The 6,000-nt window shown below is 33.5% G+C and overlaps 1 protein-coding gene across 1 annotated transcript in view; it reads right to left on the minus strand.

Annotated features, from left to right (window-relative positions):
• The window catches only part of Lnpep (leucyl and cystinyl aminopeptidase), a 52,240-nt gene extending 47,423 nt beyond the window's left edge, over positions 1-4,817 (minus strand). Inside the window, exon 1 of the mRNA XM_010621844.3 lies at positions 4,742-4,817. The gene's annotated coding sequence lies outside the window, so the exon portion shown is untranslated. The remainder of the gene's footprint in view (positions 1-4,741) is intronic.
• Positions 4,818-6,000: the final 1,183 nt, after the last annotated feature.

The following is a 6,000-nucleotide window of genomic DNA, read 5'->3' on the forward strand; positions in this document are numbered from 1 at the left end:
CTCCTGGACCCTGGAGGACAGAAAGTGAAGATGGGGAAGGTTCATGTCTATGGAGTGTGGATCAACAGAGAACCCATGTGTTCTCTGTGACAGGAGAAGCAAGGCCATCTGCCTAGAGCTATAGGCAATTGTGGGGAATGTAAATGTAAAGAGAAGATAATAATACAGGACAGGTGTCATGGAAAATGATCAGGGAGTGGTAGCCCACAGAAAAGCTATAGCTGAGACATTCAGGAAGCTCAGTGAAATTTGTCAGGCAACGAGTTTCCACAAGCATCTTTAGGAGTATTAGCCAGGGCAGGACTAAAAGTAAAGAAAAAATGTTAAATTAAAAAGTGATACTGAAATTAAAAGTGAAAAAAATTTTCAAAGTAGGGGAAGAAAATTGTTATACATGTAGGGAGGATGTGGTAAGAAACCAAGGGTTAAGTGTACAGAGGGTATTGGCAAGAAAGTGATTAACTGTGAGGTGTAATTTAGAAAACAGACCAAAAAGAAAAGCCTTGACACCAAGCATCATGAGCACCTTGAATTAAAAGGTGTAAATTTCCCACACATTATAATCCCTTTAAACTACTAACAAATTTTCAAAGAAAATGAAATAGGATGTATCATCAAATGAACAAGCCAAATAATTTTAAAATAGGCTTAATAAAAAGTAAGTCTTCTAGGGCAGATACGAGGCTTATTACATTCAAAAGAAGCCCTAACAATAAAACATTTTTTTCTCTGAAGCTTCTACGGCATATTTATGCAAGGCTAAAAGCTCAAAGTATGAGACAGCATTTATATTTTCTACATCATTTCCACATGGAAACTTCATTAAATTCCCAAAATGATGGTTATCAAATAAAATAACTATTTTCCTAATGCGAATCCTTTCCCATCAAAAGATATTTCATGTTTTAAAAAGTTTAAGCTTAACAAAAAAAGGTCCAGGAAACAAAAAGAAGTATAGCAAAATATCTAATGGGGAAAACAGACTATTTAAAAATACTCAACCTACAAAGAAGAAGTATAGAGCAACAACAAAAGAGGCAAAACAGTGAACTTACAGCCAACCATATAAATAATTACACTGATTACAATAGATTCCAACTGCATGGCAGAAATTATCACACTGGGGTAAAAAAGCAAGACTATAAGCATAACCAACTTATGTCCATAAGATGTATTTTAAAGTTAAAGACAGGGCTGGGGATTTAGCTCAGTGGTTCTGCTGCCTGCCTCTCAAGCGCAAGGTCTTGAGTTTGAACCCTGGTACCAAATAAATAAATAAATATAAATATAAATATAAATATAAATATAAATATAAATATAAATATAAAGACAGAGATAAAAGGAGAAATCCAACAAGACCAGATCCAATCTTAAATATGTACATACCCGATAACATTTTCCAAATACACTAAAAAATAAAATTCAAGAGAAAAAATAAGCATCCTCAGCCATAGCTGGAGAATTTACTACCTTTCTTTTTATAATTGATTGGATAAGTAGGCAACAAAAAACTAAGGTTATGGAAGATACAAATACTACTACCAGACAATTTAATTTGACATCTATAGAACTTTAAAGCAGAGTACATACAAAATATTCACCAGTATCGAATAAAATAAAATAAATCTCAATAAAATCCAAAGGACTGAAATAGTAGTATTAGTATTGGAAATTAAGCCTAGGGCCTGATGCATGCTTAGCACAAGCTATATTCCTAACCCATGAAATAATCTTTTAGAAGACGGTACTCTAACCACAACGACAACAATAAAAAAAAAAAAATCAAATGGGAAGTTCAGCAGACAATCTCTAAATATTTGGAAAATAGAAATAAGCTTCTAAATAATTGATAGATAAAAGAAACCACAAAAAATTTAGAAAATATTTGAAATAGTAAAAACAAAAGTCAAAATGTCAATAAATTTATTGTGTAAGTACCAACGCAAAAAAAAAGTTTAGAAAATATGTAGTATTTAACTTCCTACTAAAATGAAATTAGAGAATAACAAATTTAACTTAAATAAGTAGAAGCGGTAATAAAGCAGAAATCAGTGAAATGGGAAACAGATAAATAATACAAAATTAAAGCAAAAATAATGCTTTTAGAGGACAGGAAAGCAAGAGTTTTGCCTCTAAATCATATGCCTTCAGAAACTGGCCTACAATGCTACATATACCAAATCTTGGTTAATCTCCCAGACCAATTTTTCTCCAAGTCTAGGTAGGTCCAGTAAAAGAAAAAAATTCAGAACAGGTTTGTGGGCTAGAAATAAAGACCCCCTTTAGCAAGTCTGTCTTACATCCATCTCTCTCAAGAACACCAGGCAAACAACAAAATCACTTAGTCAAAGATTAATGCTAGTTATACCCAAGTTAAGAAAATTCATGTGCCCCCAAAACCATAATAAAAAGATCTCATCCATGTCTGTATTTTTTTGGGTTTTTGCTTAAAAAGTGTAAACTCTTTTAAGTGTCATTTAAATTTTTAACTGTAGGGGCCGGGGATTTAGCTCAGTGGTTCTGCTGCCTGCTTCAGAAACACAAGGACTGGAGTTTGATCCCTGGTACCAAAAAAAAAAAAAAAAAAAAAAAAAAAAATTAACTGTATACTAATGAGCAGAAAAAAAATAAGGGCCTCATTTTTAAGCATCCTATTTAAAATTCTTACTTCATTTAAATTAATCATAACTGAGGCTCATCTTGCAGAATACTACCACCCCATAGAAGTTAAGGTTACAATGACAAGAAAAGAATCTTCACAGCTAGCACCTTCATCCTGCATCTGAGACCCAATGGTCAAATCTATATATAAACTACCTAAATCCATCCTTGGTCGTCAGCCATGCTCCCACAAATGCAAAAGGCACACATAACCATGCACAGTGTCTGCTCTGCTTCTGACCTGTATGTGAGACCATTTACATTACAAATATCTTGGTTTCTTTCAAACACGTTTGGCTGCTACAGCCACTTCGTTTTGTGCCCCTATTATACTCTTCTATTTATTTTCAAGCCACAGAACTTTTTTCCCTCCCTCCTACTAATTGCACTACCTCAATGTAACTTTTAAAAGTTTGGTTTCTTTAATCTCTGAGAAATCAATCCAACTATTATTGGAAAAGCTGACTTACTCTGATAATTTCTCCTCCTTTCCTTAAAATTGTATGCCATAAAAATTAAGATAACTCCTTTTCTAAGAAAAGACTAGAAGGACTGCAATCAAGAAATGCTTAAAGGCCTTGAAAAATAAACTCAGTAAGATTAACCACAATATTACTGTAATTCACTTTTCTTTCCCCTCATAGTATCTAACTCCTAGAAAATCAAGGAAAAGCAATTTGATTTATAGCAAGCTTCGTATTATCTAGTCATTTTAAAGTAACCCTGCCAATTTAGATGATCATCAGGTACAGGCTTGCCTCTTGGTAGCCACTGCACAGCGAGTTTTGTTTATAATTAGACTGCGCAGTGTTAATTACGCTGTTGCCCTGCCAATGTTCTACAGAGGTTACAGGCAGAGATCAAAACAGCCATTCCAGAATTATGAGTCACCTCACTCTCTCCACCCTCCACAGCACTAGCAGACTCTCAAACCTGAAAGATGGAAATGGTGTACACTATTTGTCTGTACAGCTTATCATATTTAGGATGAAACACTGCATTCCAAAACCTGTACCATTTTATTTTCTAGAATAATGGGTATATTTTAACCCTGGTAACTTTGTGCTTATTAAAGAATTACAGTTTGAAGGAAAGAAGGCTTTTAAAAAATTTCAAGACCTGTTTTATTCTGCAGAGAGGGAAATTTCTGTATAAACTGCAATTTCAAATTTTGGTTTTCTCATGAATAATCTGGTAGAAACTCTTACCCCACTCACTTGGTATTCCCAGTGTCTAGCATGGAAGAAGTTTGTAATTAATGTTGAAATAAAAGTAGCAATATTCAATATCTTAAAATGGAATATTAACTAATGAAAATTACCACCTCCATACAAGGGCTAAACATAAATTTTCTGAAGCTTGGAGTAAAGTAAAAATTAACATACTAGCTATGAGGTTAACAAGGTCCTGCTAATGCACACTGTGGGGCTGAGTCAGCAGGGCCCACTAAAACTTCAGTGATGATGGTGTAGTCACTGCACATTGATTTTCAGAAAATTCACTACAATTCTTCTCAACGCTGGTATATAATTTAAATCACAAACAGTTTGTGAGGCATTAAATATAGTGAAAACTAGGAATTCTAATCATGGCTCCAATACTTGGTAAACATCAGAATCTCAGTTTTCTCAACACAAAATACAGAAAACTGCTCTGTCTACTTACATTATCACAGGGATCAAATAAGATAAGCAGGCCACAATATTTTACAAAAAATGAAGTATTAAATTAATGAGTTCACTGCAATTGCGTTAAATAACTAGGGTAAAAGCTTCAAAATCATAATAAACACATCTTTTACTTTTCAGCCAACCATACTATACCAGTATTTCTCTTCAAGATCATTAACACAATTTCCTCCCTCACACCTTTATTATAAGAAACAATGTTTACATGTCATTTGAAGCACGTATTTACCAAACTATAACAATGGGCCAGTAAATTTTCCACCATCTTCAAGTTCTCTACGACACTGTATTTACTGTGTCTAATCACAGCTATTTTCTGTGGAGTTTTACAGATCTATGATTAAAAAAAAAAATCAACATTTAAGAAATGTGAAGAAATAAAATGTACTCACTTATTTAACATTGCAGCTATGAAGCACATTGTTTCAATGTTATCAAAGAGATCAAACAGAAACAGTAACTGCAGCACATAAAGAATCCTGTAAAATGTTTCACAGACATGAGCTTTAATATACAGGATCAAGAAGAGGAACAAATAAACACCTGCTGTAATAGAAACCTTAAATGGAAAACAACAGTAAAAAAATGAAGAAGTTACTTCCTTCAGAAAAAATAAAATATCTACCTCTACAAACAAGATAGAAGTTGTTCTAATTTATGACTACTTAGTTCCCTAAAAATAACCAAAGTTCTTTACTGCTTCTGTAAGATATTTTCTGATGCCAAGTACCCACTAAATACTTTCAACTAAGGGGCTACTGTCTAGACACCAGAACTTTTGGTCCCATCAGAGTAGTTGTATTCTTTTAAAAAATTAGCTTTTGTTCTCAAACTGGTTTATGCTGGCCAAAATTATAATTGCAGTTATTAATAAATACTGCATTAAATGAAACTATACCAACAAAATCCAACGAAAACTGAGGTTATGTGTCAGAAAGACCCAAAATAACACTACTGCCAAATGAGGTAGGAGCATGAAAAATATTAAGAGGTGGGAGGGAAGGATGGGTGAGAAAGCATAATTCTAAAATTTCTACACCCAGTCCTGGAAATTTTTAAAGAATAAAAAACCCAAGATTTGGAAATTATAGATGCACAATGGACAGCAGATATTGATGTAAGAAGAAAGGTGTACTCTAATCAGTGGATCTACATTTGGTCCATCAAAATAACCAGCTAAGTGTGCATATTTTGATTTGCAAATGAAATGTCAAAGGGATATGCATTCTTTTTCCATTTTTATATAGTAACTTCAGAAATATTTCCTTAACATTATCTTAAACAAAACATTATCTAGCTCCACAAAGTTACTCACTGATGAGTTTAAACCATAGATTCTTAAAATTATTACTTTCCTAGAATATAAAGTCCAAAATGTATTTTGACTAAGTATGTCAAGAGGAATTTATCCCGAGAGTATACATACCTAACACTGTTTACATAGCAAAAAATGGGGGAAACCCTGTACTAATCAATTTTGTTATTAAGTACATGAGACTGGGTTCTCATAAAGAGAAGAGATTTATTTAGCTCACTGTTTTGAAGCTTTTGAAGTCCAAGAGCAAAGCCTCAGCTCTGAGAGGACCCCTTTAGCTTCATCACCTCACTGCAAATGACAGCACAATGCCAGGAGAGTGTGTAGAAAGAAGAC

This window comes from Fukomys damarensis, unplaced genomic scaffold (genome assembly GCF_012274545.1).
Source record: "Fukomys damarensis isolate Sample0158 unplaced genomic scaffold, DMR_v1.0_HiC HiC_scaffold_3, whole genome shotgun sequence".
Classification (NCBI taxonomy): Eukaryota; Metazoa; Chordata; class Mammalia; order Rodentia; family Bathyergidae; genus Fukomys; species Fukomys damarensis.